Source organism: Colius striatus, unplaced genomic scaffold (genome assembly GCF_028858725.1).
Source record: "Colius striatus isolate bColStr4 unplaced genomic scaffold, bColStr4.1.hap1 scaffold_44, whole genome shotgun sequence".
In the NCBI taxonomy this organism is placed as follows: domain Eukaryota; kingdom Metazoa; phylum Chordata; class Aves; order Coliiformes; family Coliidae; genus Colius; species Colius striatus.
In genome coordinates, this window is record NW_026908525.1 from 1,741,950 (window position 1) to 1,760,078 (window position 18,129).

At 45.9% G+C, this 18,129-nt stretch overlaps 1 pseudogene; it reads left to right on the forward strand.

Moving 5' to 3' along the window:
* The first annotated feature begins 5,246 nt into the window (after positions 1-5,246).
* Positions 5,247-7,093, forward strand: LOC133629421 (histo-blood group ABO system transferase 1-like; annotated as a pseudogene).
* Positions 7,094-18,129: the final 11,036 nt, after the last annotated feature.

The following is an 18,129-nucleotide window of genomic DNA, read 5'->3' on the forward strand; positions in this document are numbered from 1 at the left end:
CTGACTCCTTAAGAATGTCACTTGTCACCGGTTTCCACCTGCACATTGAGCTGTTCGTTGCAATCCTTTGAGTGCAACAACCCAGCCAATTTTTTATCCACCTAGTGGCCCATCTGTCAAATCCATGCCCCTCTCCCATTTAGAGACATGGATGGTACATGGGACAGTGTCAAACCCCCATTTCAGTGCATTTCAGTGCTGAAGAGGCACTTGAACAATGCTCTTAATGATGTGCTTTTAACATTTGGTCACTCCTGAAGTGGTCAGGCAGTGGGAATACATGATCTCTGTGGGCCCCTTCCAGCTAACATTTCTATTGTATTCCAGTCAGGTGTATGCATATTGCATGCTGGTCTTTTTTGCTCTGAGGGTGTATTGCTGGCTGGTGCTCAGCTTGTTGCTGCCTGGGTCCCCCAGGCTGTTCCCTGCAGAGCTTCCTTCCAGTCAGTCAGCCCTCAGTACCTACTGTACACGATGTGCTCAGGCCTCTGCTCATTGCTTACAACCTGCCAACACCACATGCACACAGACACAGCTGGGACAGGACTGGGGTTTCCTTAGCACCAGGCTCTCAGACTTTGTCTCTCCAATATTAAGCTCCAAGGTCTGTGGTGTCGCTGGTTCCCAGAGGTATTCACCTATTCCCTGGCTGCTGCAGCTCACCAGTGTCAAACATCTCAAAACAGAAGCCACTGTCATTCAAGAAAATAACTAGGGACAGATTTAAATAAGACATATTTGTGATCAGCCTCAGGACTTGGCACAATAACCAGGGACCTGTGTACACACACTCCACTGATGTTAAAAACATCCTCATTTTGCCTCTGAGTTTCTCCATCTCTCAGAGGGGAAGATCCACCTTTGCTTACATCCCTTGTCTCTTTGTCCCTTCTTCCCAAGACAATGATGTTTCTTTCCAAGATGAGTGCATCCATCCCTAGGCACTAGAGTTTCACCAAGTTTTAACTAGGCCTTTGTGTTTAGCTGAGTTCCTCTCAGGGGAAGCACCAGGCTGCAGAGAGCTGGGGAGAGGGCCAACCACCATCTAGGAAAGTTTTTACTCTCAGGAGTGAGTCTCATCCCAGATGGCCTCGTTAGCTCTGGTTAGTTGCTCTTAGTTTTTTTTTACTGAAGACAAATATTTAATTGTCTGAAGGAAAGGCAGTGCCACATCAATGCAAATCTATGTGAGACTGGGAACACCAGTTTCCATTGTAACATCAGAGCTGGACAGAGATAAAGCTCTTCAAAAACTTCTGAAGAGCTACAAGGGGCTATCAGGACAGTGCCTTGGGGTCACCGAGCCAACATGCAACTGCATGCAAATTGGACTTTGCTTAACCCTGGCTAGAGAAAGCATCACGTGGTCCTTCTACATCCCACCCTTGAAGAGTTTGAATGACCCTCTGGATCCAGTTTTTCCACCTGAGCACAACCCATAGAGTTAAGTGTTCTGACCCTAATGGGATGTAGGTACTTAGGAGGGGATTGAGTTATCTAAAGAGAGATGTTTCATTTCAGGTTTTGTGGTATTTTATGCACTTTTCAACAAGGTTTCCAGAAGTCATATGTTCCCAGTAAGCTGTGTGTCAAATCTGTCAACCCATGAAGACATGTTTATGACTTTAGTGACCTCAGCTTACACTACCTGCCAATGCTGAGGCAGTCAAACTCTTAAGCAGGTATCTACAGATGAGGTGTAATAGCTAAACCCAGCCCTGGAGCTAAATGGAATGATCTTCTATTTATCTTCCTCATGTAAATGCCTGATAACATAAATATGGCTGTCAGGCAATTCTTCAGTTCCATATATGCCCCCCAGATATGGGGAGCATCCTACAGGTCAACTCAGTGTACTTTATTCTGTGACTGACAGGTTAATTTTTACTGCACAGCCAGAAGGTTACATGTTAGATGTCCTGGGGCATGACAGAATGAAACCTGCTGAAGGTACCCTTGCAAGATTTTGTGGCACAAAGAGTACAGAAATGTGCCTGATCTCCTCCATACTGCCAAGTGTAAGGAGTCTCTGGAGTGAGTTGTTTGTAAACCCACTTTGGAGTCAGTCTTTTATGAAACAGATCTATTACTTAAGCCAAAAGCATGAAATCAAAATGATACTCATGGAGTGAGATTAAGTGGAAGATTAGCACCTAGGGTAGTTGGAATTACAGAGGTTGTTTGGCTGTTGGGACATACAATTTGATTTGGTGTTGTGATCTGCTCACATTTGACATGTGTTAAAGTATGTTGGTTGACCTCCAACTGCTGGGCATGGTTTGACATCTAAGGGCATCTCATGAATAAAGTGTCTTACACACTTACAGTAATGTAAGTGCATGGAGAATGAAGAGTGGTGTGGCCAGGAGAAAAAGGGTTAACTCCTATCTCCTGTCTATTTACCTGGTGAGGCTCTACTTGGACTCCTGTGTGCAGTTTTAGGGTTCTCTCAGCTCAAGGAAAATGTGGAGAAAGTAAAGACTGAGACTGTTAACACGTGTCCTAGAACATGTGTACTACAAGAAGAAGTGGAGACATCTGGATTGGTTTAAAGTGGTGAACAGGAGCCTGTGTCATGACCTAACAGAAGCCTACAAAGAGAGTGGGGCCAAGCAGTTCTCTAGGCTTGAAGGATACAGCTTCAGTTGTGAATTGTGAGTTTAAAAAGTTTGTTCTGTTTTCTCTGTTTCAGGCAGGTCAGGGCTTTCAGGGACTGGTTTGGTCAAGCTGTGAAAAACTCAAAGGACTGGGGCCATTGCAGTGCAGAGCTTAATCATAGAATCATAGAATGATGGGGTTGGAAGGGACCTTTAGAGATCATCCAGTCCAACCCCCCCTGCAGAAGCAGGGTCACCTAGATCAGGTCACACAGGAACATGTCCAGGTGGGTCTTGAAGACCTCCAAGGAAGGAGCCTCCACAACCCCCCTGGGCAGCCTGGGCCAGGGCTCCCTCACCCTCAACAGTGAAATAGTTTTTTCTTATGTTTAAATGGAACTTTTTGTGTTCCAGCTTCATCCCATCACCCCTCGTCCTGTTACAATAGCAAAAAGTGCTGCCCCAACCTCCTGACGCCCACCATTCACATATTTGTGACTATTAATGAGATTCCCCCTCAGTCTCCTCTTCTCCAGACCAAACAGCCCCTGGTCCTGCAGCCTTTCCTCATAAGGAAGATGCTCCAGTCTCGTGATCATCCTGCACTGGCCTCTCTCCAGCAGTTCCCTGTCCCTCTTGAGCTGGGAAGCCCAGAACTGGACACAAGAGTCCAGATGAAGCCTCAGCAGATACGACAGATTAGAGGGGGAGCAGAATCTCCCTTTCCCTGCTGCCCACACTCTTCTTGGTGCATCCCAAGATGCCATTGGCTTCTTATAAAGTGGCAGAATATAAAATGGAATTCTATCTCCAAGGGTGGCTTTCCATGTCCTACCTTGTGCTGTACAAGGGAATCCTCAGCCCTGTTTTAGCAACTTGTGTAGGTGTGAGATTCCATGAGGTCTGTGGCATTTAACTGGTGGTACATGCTGACAGGTAAGGCAGGTGACTTGGTTTCCAGTATAACAAATGGAGACCTAAGCAGTAGAAGAAAAGAAGCTAGTCTGTGTGTCTCAGCATGCTGTAGAACACAAACCATAACTGAAAAGGGCTTGAGTGAAAGGGATGTCAAAACCAGGAGATAACCACTGTGATTACCCATCCCAATACAGGCTGTAAAAATCCCAAACCAACCTCATAGTACCCCAGGGTATCAACTGAAAGTCATTCAGTTAGAAAAGTGTGATTAATTATCAGGTATTATCAGGCATCATCAGGTTAGGCATCTGCCTTCAAACAGTGCATCTCCCTGAGGTGACAAAGGTAGCTTCTGTGGTTAGATAAAGAAGCATAGAGCCCACAAAGAAGATGGGGCAGACTGTAGTGATCAGGGCTCAGGGCTTAGCCAGGCTAGATGGGTGACCAACAGCCGTTTATTGAATCTCTCCAATCTCTGTTCCTCCCTTTCTTTGCTTTGGCTCTTCCACTGAACACAAATATTGCACATTCCCACAGTTTGCTTCAGCTCAACAGTTGCTGACTTCAGGTTTCCTTTGGTTTGGTTTTAATAACCTACTGCTTATTGGGGTTTATGTGCCTGAGTTTGGATTGTGTCCTTTGTTTCTTGTCTTTGCATTCGATGTTGAACTTCCATTAACCAGATATCTTCTCAAACCAGAAGTCTTTACACTCCACCTATCCTTACAGTCCCTGCTACTCTTGTTATTGCTATTATTGGACTATAGTGGTAATGAATGACCATGATATTCCAAGGTCACACGTGTTTGTTTTCTTTTCTACTTCTTATTATATCCTCAGCCACTTCTGACAAAACCAAGGTGAGTTTGACCTTTTAAATCTGAAAGTATTGAACAAGAAGATGTGTCAAGGGTTGTTTTTCTCGTGTAACTTCAGACATCCCCCTTATATTTTTTAGCTTATGTGGTAAAAGACTCATCTCTACACAATACAGAGGAGCACAGAGGGGCAATGGGAGGCAGGGGATCCCAGCAGCCTTATAAGAGAAACAATTACAGTGTAGAAGTGCCCACCAAGGCTGTAACAAGACAGCAATTGGCCTTGTTGTCGAGGCATGAAATCCACTGGGATGTGTCAAAGGGAAAGGCTGTCTAGAGCAACTTTCAGACTGTGTATATATATATAATGTACATATATATCTGGGTGTAATATGTGTGCTTTGGGGCTTTTTTACTTTCATTCTCAGCAGTTGCAAGGTGAACAGGATGGCAGTGTCGGTGCCATGGTTGCACAGTGCTGTTTTGTGTCTGTGTTACCTGTGTAGCCAGATATACCTGTGTATGTTGTATATGTGTGTGTTTACTGGGAATATGCTCTCAGCTTTGCTGCTGGCTGGAGCAGGAGACATTGAGCTGCAGCAGCCTTGCCTCTACTGGGCTACCAGATTCACCAGTTCCCCCAACAATGGCTACCTTTAACTAGTGATCCAAACCATCTCAGCAATGAATTACATTCTGCCAACTTGGGTTTTTGAAGGAACTCAGAGCTCAAGTCCCTGCTTGTGTCTAAGTCCCCTGGTTGTGTGTGTTGCTTACACAGTTGCTTGCACTCTGGACATCTGCTGGACAGAGCCAGTGCCCCCTCTGGGTGTTAAAATCAGAGCAAAGAATGAAATGCTGAGTGGACACAAATGGTTCAGTTGACATGGCTCCTTGAAGCTCACAGTCAGAGATGGCTGTGTACAGTCAGCTATGGCTGTGTACAGTCAGCTATGGCTATAACCGTCCTGGCAACACAGGCTGAATCAGGAGCACAGCTTCTAAATTTACTCCTGCTCTGTTGAAGTCAGATACTTTGCAGAAAAGCAGATATTTTGGAGGCATCTGACTCGTTTTAGGTGTCTGCTCCAGGATAGGATGACTCAGATTTCACTGACAGTACTTTCTTGACTCCTAATGATTTCAAAAGGAGTCTGGGATGATCAATTCAAAGGAAGACCTCTGTTCTGATGAAGCTTGTGTTTGCCTTTATGAATTGTGTAGGCCACCTAAAGACTACTTTCCTCCTCAAACCCCTTGCAGGAGGTGGGATGTACTGGTGTTGACACCCTGGTTGGCTCCAGTTGTCTGGGAAGGCACATTCAATGGAGACATCCTGAATGCACAATACATGCAGAAGCTGGTCACTGGAGTGATCACTTTTGCTGTTAAAGAGTATTGGTTTGTCATGTATTTCATGTCAAATACTTAAACCTCTCATCTGCCAGTGGTGCTGCAATGCTACTGGTGGAGCAGGAGTGAGGAAGGTTCCAAAGGCAACGATCAGCTTTTGGCTGGGATAAGCATGTCAGTGGCAACTTCTCAAGCAAGGCAGCTGTCTGTGCATAAGCAGGAGGCACAGCCTTGCAAAGGGCAAGAAGAAAAATCCCTGGAAGGATAACTATCATTTTGATCCCTTGAGAAGAAAATTGCAGCTCCTGCTGTGTTTGTGACAGGATTTGCCTCTAACCTGGGGTAAAAAAATACCAGGTTCTGCAAAGCTGAGATTATTAATGGGTTCCTGTTAGAGATTAGAATGAAAACATTAGCTCCAGTGAAGTTATCAACCATGCAATTATAGCTTGTAGTTTGGGGGGAAGGTTCCTCTTTGAGTCTCTGAGTAAAGAGCTCTACTCCCCCTGTCTCCACTAAGCATCCCAGATTGAAATGGAGACTTCATGTATCTCCAGGTAATCAAAATGAATTCATTAGTAATTTGAGTCCTCTCTAGAAAAGAAAGAGTTAAACTGCAGAGGGAGTGCCAGGGAGCCAGGGTACATGTGAGAGTGAAGGGTGAGAAGTATTTATGCTGTGCAGTGGTACTAGGGAGCAGCTTGGGGTGGAGGGTGTGTGTTCTGCAGAGTGAGCAGGAAAAGTCATCAGGATAGTGAGAGTTGGTACACTGCAGCAGCATGGGGAAGGGCTGAAGGGGCAGCAGCCACGTTAAATAAAGAGCATTAACATCAGAAAGGAGGAATGGATAGAACAGGAGGAACAAAATGGACTTGAAAAGCCACCATCCTTCAGCAGGAAGAGCCCCTCTCCACTCTTCTTCTGTCCCTGTCTCTCAGATACATCCAGTTCACACGAGAGTTCATGAGCTCTGACAATACTTCCTTGCTCCTGAGCAGATCTCTCACCTGCAGATGGCCTCTGAGAATCACCTCTTTGTCATCCCTGTCCAGAATCACACATGGTGGCAGGATATCTCCATGAGACGAATGGATATCACCAGCAGGCACATCCAAAGCCTATTCCAGTGTGAGGCTGACTGTCTCTACTCCATAGACATTGGTGTCCAGCTTCTACAAGGGAAGTGTGGCCAAGGTCTACAGAGCCTGTTTTAAAGGCATCCTGGAGGACAGAGGAAATGGCATTGAAGCTAGGTGGCATGATGAGAGCCATCCCAACAAGCATCTGCTGTACCACAAGCCCACGTGCCTGCTCTCCCCAGAGTAGGACTGGGATGCAGATCTGAGCTGGCCCCACATCATCCAGGTGAAGGGGATGTGCTCTGTGAGCAGGGGCAGCAGGGAATGAGCTGCTGGAACAAAGCAAGCAGGAAAGCCATCAGTGTCAAGAGAGCAAAACAGACGTGCAAGTTACAAAGTCATTGATTTATCTGTGTCTTTCTGCATTTCTGATGCTGATGGGAAAGGCCAAATTGTTCTGTTTATTGAGATTTTCCCTGTTAAGCCAATCTTTATTGCAGTGGTGGGTGGTGAGAAGCAATGATCTGTATCCCTATTTCTCTTTTAACTCCTGTCTTCAGTGACCATTAGCCCAGGATCAATCTCCACGTGGGCTGTGGTGTTCTTGCCTCTAGATTTTATAACTGATGAGAGTCATTAGTCCAGGCATATCCTTTTCTTCTTCCTCATCTTCTAATACATTCATAATGAATGTTTAAGCCTTTGCTTGAGTTATGCCTCTTTCCAGCCTCTCACACACCAATTTGCCACAACACAGAGTCAGCTGTACTCAGTCATACACCACCAGCAAAGCTAATCATCTCGACAGAGTGGATGTCAGTGCTGTCTTAATCAGCTTACTGGAAGAAGGCTGATGTACTGAGGTGCCAGGGGAAAAAACCCATGGTGTGCAAGTGCCAGTCCAATTAACAGCTCTCTTCTGTGTCTTAGAGACACATACCCCTCATAATCTTTCATTCTCAATAGTCTGAGGTATAACAATACTGACAGGTTAGTTTATGGCCAGAAATAATATAAACCCAAATACAAAATCCCAGAGTAAACCAAGTTGGAACCTCTAAAACCAATCAACAGGTTCAATTATAAAAAACAGGTCATCAAAGCCCCAAAACAGAGGGGTCACAAGTCCCTAGGTCCTTCTGAGGGGTTATGGGAAGCTTTGTTGCAGACACAGAAAACACTCTCTGATCTTTCTCTCAAGGTCTGGAGGCTGGTGTTCCAACCCTTCCCACAGGGTCTCACTTTGTTCCAGGATCCTGGTATGACTGGTGAGGTGTGGGATGAGGGAAAGGAGTCTGTGGAAAGAAGCCTCACATGCTCAGTTCCTGCAGCAAGCCTCTTGCTGAATGACCCTTGAGCCACTGGAACCAGCTCAGTAGCACAAGCAGGAGACAGCACAGCCAGACCTGACCCCTGTGCTGAGGACACAGGAACAGGCCAGGCTGTGCAGGGAGTTTTGGTGGCTGGGACAGTATCTCACACAGGTCTGGCTGTTCATAATACCTGTTAGGAACGTGTTGCTCTGTGCTCTGCAAATGGCAGCTTGTTGGCTTTGTGGGTCAGGCTCACTCTGGTAGGATCTGGCAGCCTGAAGGAAATGCAATGCAGTGCATCCAAAAACTTCCCAGGCACGAGCCAGTATCCTCACAGTGAACAGGGGGCTCTGTGTTTTCATTAGCAGCTCAGGGAGCAAAAAGCAGGTGGCTGAACCTGCCCAGGGCTGTGGAATTCTGACAGACCAGACCAGTGCAGTTGGTGAATGCAGAAGGACTGGCTGTGTGGAGATTGTGGTGGGTGGAACAGACCAAGTGTCAGGCTGAGGTGGAGCAGTGACAGGTATGAATAAGAATGGAGGAGTGTGTTGCCACCTATGGACTAGACTGCAGCAGCATAGAATAGGAAGGATGGGCTCTAAACAGAAGTACTAGGTGATGGGTCACATTGATAGGACCAGGGTGTGGGATATGCAGGCTTCTGAGGAAGTACATATGGACTAGGCTAGGCAATGGGTCAAAGTGAATGTACCAGAACATGGCAGCATTCATAAAGATCAGAGCAGCAGGCAAATTCAAGGCCAGACCAGTTTAGCTGTGATGCAAAAGTGAACCAAGCTAGGGAAGGAGACAAAGGTCAATCTTCTGGCCATACTGTTCTCCACTGCCAGTGAATTTGCCAGCCGTGCACTGAGCCATCCTCAGAAACGTAACTCCAGCAGAGTAACTCCAGTTACTCCTGTGGCAGAGTGCTGCAGGTCTGTTGAACCGTCCCCCCTCACCCCCAGCTCCCCCTTGTGCAGCAGCAGCAGCTGAACAGTCAGTGCTCATGTCTCTGGAGATGGTGCCTGCAGCACCCAGGCTACTGCTTCCATCTGCTGCCCATCAGCATCTCACTTCTTGTGGGTCAGAGAGCAGGAACAGCAGAAAGCAGCAACCCAAAGTTATCTTCCCCTAGCCCTGGCACACCAGGATGCCCCAGTGTGCAGAAAGGCTGACATTTATGTTCAGGGGATCAAATCAGAGCAGAATAGACAACTGAGGAATGAGACAAGGCCTGTGACTAAACACATGGTGAGAGCAAACAGCAGCACAGGCTGGGTAAGGCAGAAGAGAGCTGGGTGTTGTGGTCAGGGAAGTCAGTCACATCTCAAAGCCCAGCCTGGGAGAGTTTATTGTGAGTTCTCTGAAGGTGCCAAGTTGGACCTTACAGCCTCCTGCAGTCAAATTCAACAAAGGTCCTTTGCAGCAGCTGCCTTCCCAGGCAAATCTGGAGGTACTTTCAAGTGTGATTGACTCATAAACTGCAGTAGGACACTGGAGCAAAAGGTTTGGGGCTTGAGTAACAATCTGAGTGACTGGGATAACTGGTGTGTGTCAAACCAGCACAACTGGGTTCAAAACTCTGGGCGTGGAGCACAGGTGAGGTTTATCAGTAAATGCTGTGTAAGGTCACTAATTGCTTTCAGATGGCAGTCTGACCACTTTGATGGGGTCTAGGCTGGGAGCTGTAGCCCAGAAAAAGGGCTCTGCCTGGCCTGGCTTTGTCCTGGCTGCCATGCAGAGGTACACTGTGCCAGGGCAGCACTTCTGGACTGGGGAGAAGAAGGTGTCTGTAACTCAGGAAAGTGTCTAACTCAGGAAGATATGGTCCCTTCCCCTCACTCTGAGCCTCTCTCCTAGTGTTTACTTGTAGATTCTGGTGTAAAAAAGAAAAGGGAGTGGGAATCAGCACATTAGTAGGAAAGGATCAAATTCTAATATACCTCTTCATATGTTGGTAATGGTGAGGAAGAGGAGGTTAATCCCAGGCTTTCCAGGCAGCTCGTTGATGTTTTGCACCAGGGTGCACAGGGGGATATCCCATCCTGCTCCTTCTGGTGGAGATAGTCTTGCTCTGGACTGCAGCATGGGGCTTTGGGCTTTTGGGACTGACTCTGTAGGACTACATAAGCTTTGGTTAAAGCAATTTACCCCAGCCAGGAATGTTACCTATGATCTCTGCCCCTTGTGGAGAAGATCTCTGTCCCTTTGCTGCTTTTGGCCCTTGCTGCTGTGAGCTGTTAAACCACGTGATGCTTTCTCTGGCCATTTTCCTTGAGCTGAGAGAACCCTAAAACTGCACACAGGAGTCCAAGTAGAGCCTCACCAGGTAAATAGACAGGAGATAGGAATTAACCCTTTTTCTCCTGGCCACACCACTCTTCATTCTCCATGCACTTACATTACTGTAAGTGTGTAAGACACTTTATTCATGAGATGCCCTTAGATGTCAAACCATGCCCAGCAGTTAGAGGTCAACCAACATACTTTAACACATGTCAAATGTGAGCAGATCACAACACCAAATCAAATTGTATGTCCTAACAGCCAAACAACCTCTGTAATTCCAACTACCCTAGGTGCTAATCTTCCACTTAATCTCACTCCATGAATATCATTTTGATTTCATGCTTTGGGCTTAAGTAATAGATCTGCTTCATAAAAGACTGACTCCAAAGTGGGTTTACAAACAACTCACTCCAGAGACTCCTTACACTTGGCAGTATGGAGGAGATCAGGCACATTTCAGTACTCTTTGTGCCACAAAATCTTGCAAGGGTACCTTCAGCAGGTTTTTGATCCTCAAATTTCATTCTGTCATGCCTCAGGACATCTAACATGTAACCTTCTGGCTGTGCAGTAAAAATTAATCTGTCACAGAATAAAGTACACTGAGTTGACCTGTAGTATGCTCCCCATATCTGGGGGGCATATATGGAACTGAAGAATTGCCTGACAGCCATATTTATGTTATCAGGCATTTACATGAGGAAGATAAATAGAAGATCATTCCATTTAGCTCCAGGGGTGGGTTTAGCTATTACACCTCATCTGTAGATACCTGCTTAAGAGTTTGACTGCCTCAGCATTGGCAGGTAGTGTAAGCTGAGGTCACTAAAGTCATAAACATGTCTTCACGGGTTGACAGATTTGACACACAGCTTACTGGGAACATATGACTTCTGGAAACCCTGTTGAAAAGTGCATAAAATACCACAAAACCTGAAATGAAACATCTCTCTTTAGATAATTCAATCCCCTCCTAAGTACCTACATCCCATTAGGGTCAGAACACTTAACTCTATGGGTTGTGGAAAAACTGGATCCACAGGGTCATTCAAACTCTTCAAGGGTGGGATGTAGAAGGACCACGTGATGCTTTCTCTAGCCAGGGTTAAGCAAAGTCCAATTTGCATGCAGTTGCATGTTGGCTCGGTGACCCCAAGGCACTGTCCTGATACCCCCTTGTAGCTCTTCAGAAGTTTTTGAAGAGCTTTATCTCTGTCCAGCTCTGATGTTACAATGGAAACTGGTGTTCCCAGTCTCACATAGATTTGCAATGATGTGGCACTGCCTTTCCTTCAGACAATTAAATATTTGTCTTCAGTAAAAAAAACTAAGAGCAACTAACCAGAGCTAACGAGGCCATCTGGGATGAGACTCACTCCTGAGAGTAAAAACTTTCCTAGATGGTGGTTGGCCCTCTCCCCAGCTCTCTGCAGCCTGGTGCTTCCCCTGAGAGCAACTCAGCTAAACACAAAGGCCTAGTTAAAACTTGGTGAAACTCTAGTGCCTAGGGATGGATGCACTCATCTTGGAAAGAAACATCATTGTCTTGGGAAGAAGGGACAAAGAGACAAGGGATGTAAGCAAAGGTGGATCTTCCCCTCTGAGAGATGGAGAAACTCAGAGGCAAAATGAGGATGTTTTTAACATCAGTGGAGTGTGTGTACACAGGTCCCTGGTTATTGTGCCAAGTCCTGAGGCTGATCACAAATATGTCTTATTTAAATCTGTCCCTAGTTATTTTCTTGAATGACAGTGGCTTCTGTTTTGAGATGTTTGACACTGGTGAGCTGCAGCAGCCAGGGAATAGGTGAATACCTCTGGGAACCAGCGACACCACAGACCTTGGAGCTTAATATTGGAGAGACAGAGTCTGAGAGCCTGGTGCTAAGGAAACCCCAGTCCTGTCCCAGCTGTGTCTGTGTGCATGTGGTGTTGGCAGGTTGTAAGCAATGAGCAGAGGCCTGAGCACATCGTGTACAGTAGGTACTGAGGGCTGACTGACTGGAAGGAAGCTCTGCAGGGAACAGCCTGGGGGACCCAGGCAGCAACAAGCTGAGCACCAGCCAGCAATACACCCTCAGAGCAAAAAAGACCAGCATGCAATATGCATACACCTGACTGGAATACAATAGAAATGTTAGCTGGAAGGGGCCCACAGAGATCATGTATTCCCATTGCCTGACCACGTCAGGAGTGACCAAATGTTAAAAGCACATCATTAAGAGCATTGTTCAAGTGCCTCTTCAGCACTGAAATGCACTGAAATGGGGGTTTGACACTGTCCCATGTACCATCCATGTCTCTAAATGGGAGAGGGGCATGGATTTGACAGATGGGCCACTAGGTGGATAAAAAATTGGCTGGGTTGTTGCACTCAAAGGATTGCAACGAACAGCTCAATGTGCAGGTGGAAACCGGTGACAAGTGACATTCTTAAGGAGTCAGTGTTGGGACTGGTGCTGGGCTGACTTGTCAGTGGCAGGGACAGTGGGACCGAGTGTGCTCTGGGTGAGTTTGTCAAGGGAGGATGCAGAGGCTCCTTCTGGGGAGGTTCCCCAACCCACCTGGACACGTTCCTGTGCCCCCTGATCTGGGGGAACCTGCTTTAGCAGGACTTGGGCTGGGTGAGCTCTGCAGGGCCCTTCCAGCCTCCACCACTTGGAGATTCTGTGATTCTGTGATATTGAAGATGAAATCAGTTGTTCCTGAAGAACAGTTTCTGAATTTACCTTAGAATCTGTCTCTCCTGCTTTTTATAACTAAAATAACTAAATCATTTGCCCTTGTCTTTGACACAGTGAAAGTGAAGATGTGATTAAACCAGTAATCTGTGCCCTCCATTATAAAACCAAACCCCTGAGCATCATCTCAGTGCAAGTCCTTCAGCTCACATGGTACTTTATTTGCTGATTGCACCAGCAGTTATATGAAATACATCTTAAATGTGCTTTTGCAGCTTAAGTCGGCGATGAGATTTGCAAAGGTGATGAATCGATTCTCCTGCTGCCAGCTTATTTTCTGGTTTCATTAGTGCTGAAAAGAATAGTGTGATGGGAACATGACTTTTTGTTCACTAGAAACAGGAAAGAATATATTGTAAATAGTTAACCAAGGGCTAGCAACCTTGTGATAGCTTACGAAGTTGAGAAACCGCAAAAGATAAACATTACTGAACTAATCAACTACAAGTTGTTCCGAGTTTCAGACTTAAGCAGAGGACACCAAGGAAGACTACTGGGGCCTTCATCAACGATCAGCCGGAGGCAGAAAACGACCCCTAGCAACTGGGTGGACATGCGCGGAAGGACGCTGGAGGGGTGACGTGGAGGAGAGTATAAAAGGAGGAACAGAACGACTCTCGGTGCGGCAGTTGGTGGAGCGGTGACTCCCCCTGTCGCCCAGTGCTGTGCTTTGCTTTTTCTTTTCTGTGTTAATAAATTGGTTTTAATTGGCTTAAATAGCCCATTGTGCTCATTTATAACAGCTTGGTGCCGTGACTTGGATCGGAGGCCGTAGGGGAGGATTCTCAGTCACTAGGGGGGGCGCCCCACCAATTTGGTGGCCCCGGTGCTTGAAATCCACCCTCGACCCCGACCGACGAACCCCTAAAAGAAAGAAAAGAGAAAGCAAAGGGGATCCCGGAGTGCAATTAAGGCACTCCGGAAGAATTAAGGGCCCGGGGAACCCCCTTAAAAGGTTTGTGCACAAAGTCCGGACGAAGACGCGGGACGACGGTCCAGGGCGCGTGAGTAATACGGGATCCGTCCGGGCGGGGGTTGGGATCCCGGAGTGCGACTGTGTGATGTGCATGAGAGGAGAGCTGGCAGCCAGACTCTCCAAGTGAGTGCGGACCCTCAGTAGTGCGGTTCCCACAGACCCGCGAGGGCTTGGGCCACGAACCAGGGGAAGCGAAAGGAATTGTGTGAAAGAAGGCACTCCGGAAGAATAAGACAGGGGAAGGGCAAGCCCCTGTGGGATCCCGGAGCGCGGAAAGAAAGCACTCCGGAAGAATGGGACAGGGGAAGAGTAAGCCCCCTGCCGAGGTAAAACTCCCTCCAGTACCTAGGGAAAGCCCTTTAGGGTTTGTGTTAGAAAACTGGCGACATTTTCCAGGCACGCAGGACAAGGATAAGGCCAAAATGATTCAATATTGCCTTGAAGTATGGGGAGGGAAGGAAATTTCTAAAAGGGTGTTTTGGCCTATATTCGGTTCTTCAGAACTTTGGGTAAGACAAGCCTTAAATATTTGGGTGAATAGCAAAATACCCCCCTGTACCCAAGAAGAGAGTCATTACGCTAGGGTGTGGGTGGAGAGACCGGAGGTATTTCTGTTTAAGCTCTCCGAAATACCAAAAGGGAATAAGAGTAAGAAAAAGGGAAGTAAACCAGATGACGCTTTAGTGGCACCTCCACCCTATGTACCCCCACCCCAAGTACAGGCAGCAGTGGCTCCTCCGAGCGCACCAGCAGGGACAGATTCAGATTCAGACGAACCCGAATATACAGGACCGGTAACCCGAAGCCGGACCAGGAAGGGTTTATATCCCTTAAGAGAGATGCCTATGGGGGGACCCCAACCTGGCATAGGGTTTATATCGGTGCCTCTAAGTTCGGGGGATGTTAGGGATTTTAAGAAAGAAATGGGATCCCTTTTGGAAGATCCACTTGGAGTAGCCGAGTGGGTAGATCAATTTTTGGGACCCAGCATGTACACTTGGGAAGAACTGCAATCTATATTGAACATCTTATTTACAGCAGAAGAGAAAAATATGATCAGAAGGGAAGGAATGCGCATCTGGGATACGCAGCACGCGCAAGGGCCGGCAGCAGATACAAAATGGCCGTTACAAAACCCTAATTGGGACCATCAGAATCCGGCCCATAGAGTGCATATGCAAGATCTCAGAACAATAATTGTGCAAGGGATCAGGGAGTCTGTTCCAAGGGGACAGAATATTAACAAAGCTTTTAACGAAAGACAAAAAAAAGATGAGACCCCCACTGAATGACTGGAGAGACTAAGAAAGAACTTTCAGTTGTATTCAGGAATGGATCCGGATGGACAAATGGGACAGGCAGTACTGAGAGTACACTTTGTTTCCAAATCCTGGGAAGACATTAGAAAGAAAATACAAAAATTAGAGGATTGGCAAGATAGGGAGCTAGATGAATTGCTAAGAGAGGCCCAAAAGGTATATGTGAGAAGGGAGGAAGAGCGAGATAAGAAACAAGCCTGAATAATGGTGGCTGCAATGCGTGAAAGCCGGGAGATGGATAGGAAACCCAAGCAAGACAAAAGGGAATCCAGGTGGAATGGACAAGATAAACAAAACTTGAAGGTGTGTTTTTATTGCGGGAAAAAGGGACACTTTAAGAAGGAATGTCGGATGCGGATCAGGGATGAGAAGGAGTTTAAGGAGGATTAGGGGGGTCAGGGGCTCTACCTTTTGGGGACCCAGAAACATCGAAGAGAGCCCTTGATAAAATTGAAGGTGGGTCCCCAGGGCCAGGATATTACTTTCCTGGTTGACACTGGAGCTGAAAGGTCTACACTCCAGTCATTACCTAAAGGGTGTAAATTATCTAGAGAAACTGCCACAGTAGTGGGAGCAAAAGGAGAACCTTTTGAAGTTAAGATAATAAAAGAGGTAATGGTAGAATCAGACTCCAAAATGGGCATTGGGGACTTTTTATTAGTACCCGAATCAGATTATAACCTATTAGGAAGGGATATGATTGTAGAATTAGGTATTCAAATCACAGTGGTGGAACAGGAAATCCAAATTAAGTTGTGCCCCTTGAGATTGGAAGATGAGGAAAGGATCAACCCTGAAGTATGGTATAATCCTGACAACGCTGGAAGATTAGAAATTACTCCCTTCAAGGTCACTATTAGAAATCCAGAGATGCCAGTAAGAATAAAACAATACCCAATGTCTTTGGAAGGGAGAAAAGGGCTGAAACCAGAAATCGACCGGCTAATCAAACAGGGATTACTGGAGCCCTGTATGTCCCCTTATAATACTCCAATTTTACCGGTAAAGAAACCAAACGGGTCTTATCGTTTAGTACATGACTTAAGAGAAATAAACAAGAGAACAATAGCCAGGTTCCCAGTAGTGGCTAATCCCTATACGTTATTGAGTAAACTGAGCCCGGACAATCACTGGTACAGTGTAATCGACTTAAAGGATGCCTTTTGGGCTTGTCCTTTAGATGAAGTGAGTAGAGATTACTTTGCCTTTGAATGGGAAGACCCAGAGACAGGGAGGAAACAACAACTTAGATGGACGGTGTTACCCCAAGGTTTTACAGAATCCCCTAATTTATTTGGGCAGGCTTTGGAACAAATATTGGAGGATTACCAAACTGAACCTGGGATAACCTTGATACAATATGTAGATGACTTATTAATAGCAGGAAAAGATGAAGAAGCAGTAAGAAAAGAAAGTATAAAACTTTTAAATTTTTTGGGACTTAAAGGATTAAAGGTTTCAAGAGCCAAACTACAGTTTGTGGAAGAAGAAGTAAAATATTTAGGGCACTATTTAAAACGAGGTGAGAAAAGAATAGACCCAGAAAGAGTGCAGGCTATTCTATCATTGCCAATACCTAAAAACAAGAGACAAATTAGACAAATTTTGGGTTTAACAGGATATTGTAGACAATGGATTGAGAATTATAGTAGTAAGGCCAGGTTCTTATACCAAAAGCTGACTCAGGATGGGTGGATGAAATGGACTCAGGAGGACACAGAAAAACTGAGGGAACTAACGGAGAGTCTGATGCATGCCCCAGTTTTAAGCCTCCCTGATTTAAAAAGACCTTTTTACTTATTTGTTAATATAGAGGAAGGAATAGTTTTTGGAGTACTAGCCCAAGAATGGGCAGATAAGAGGAAACCTGTAGCGTATCTATCGAAACTTTTGGACCCCGTAAGCAGAGGATGGCCTACGTGTTTACAAATGTTAGCTGGGTGCGCGTTATTAGTCGAAGAGGCTAGGAAAATTACCTTTAATAGCAATCTCAAGGTTTATTCTCCCCATAATATCAGGAGCGTTATGCAGCAAAAGGCAGACAAATGGATATCAGACACTAGGCTCCTAAAATATGAGGGAATTTTATTAGAAGCACCAAATTTTACCTTAGAAACAACTGCTATTCAAAATCCAGCTACCTTTTTGTTTGGGAATGTAGAAGAAACACCTTTGACACATAATTGTTTGATAACTATTGAAGAACAAACTAAAATTAGGCCTGACTTAGAAGAAGAAGAATTAGATGAAGGAGAAAAGTTATTTGTAGATGGATCCTCCCGGGTGGTAGAAGGAAAACGTCAATCAGGTTACGCTATCATAAGGGGCACAAACTTACAAGTAGTGGAATCAGGGGCCTTAGATAAGTCCTGGTCAGCACAAGCCTGTGAACTGTATGCCATCCTTCGAGCTTTAAAACTTTTGAAGGGGAAGGAGGGAACGATATATACTGATTCCAAATATGGGTTTGGGGTAGTACACACCTTTGGAAAATTATGGGAAGAACGAGGATTAATTAACTCACAAGGGAAGGGGTTAGTTCACCAGCAATTGATAATTGAAGTATTGCAAGCCCTGAGGGGACCCAAAAGAATAGCAGTAGTACACCTAAAAGGCCATCAAACAGGAACGGACCTCAAAACTAGGGGGAATAATGCAGCAGATCGGGAAGCTAAGCGAGCAGCAGCTAGAGAAATGCTTTTAAGGGAAAACCCGAAGAGGCA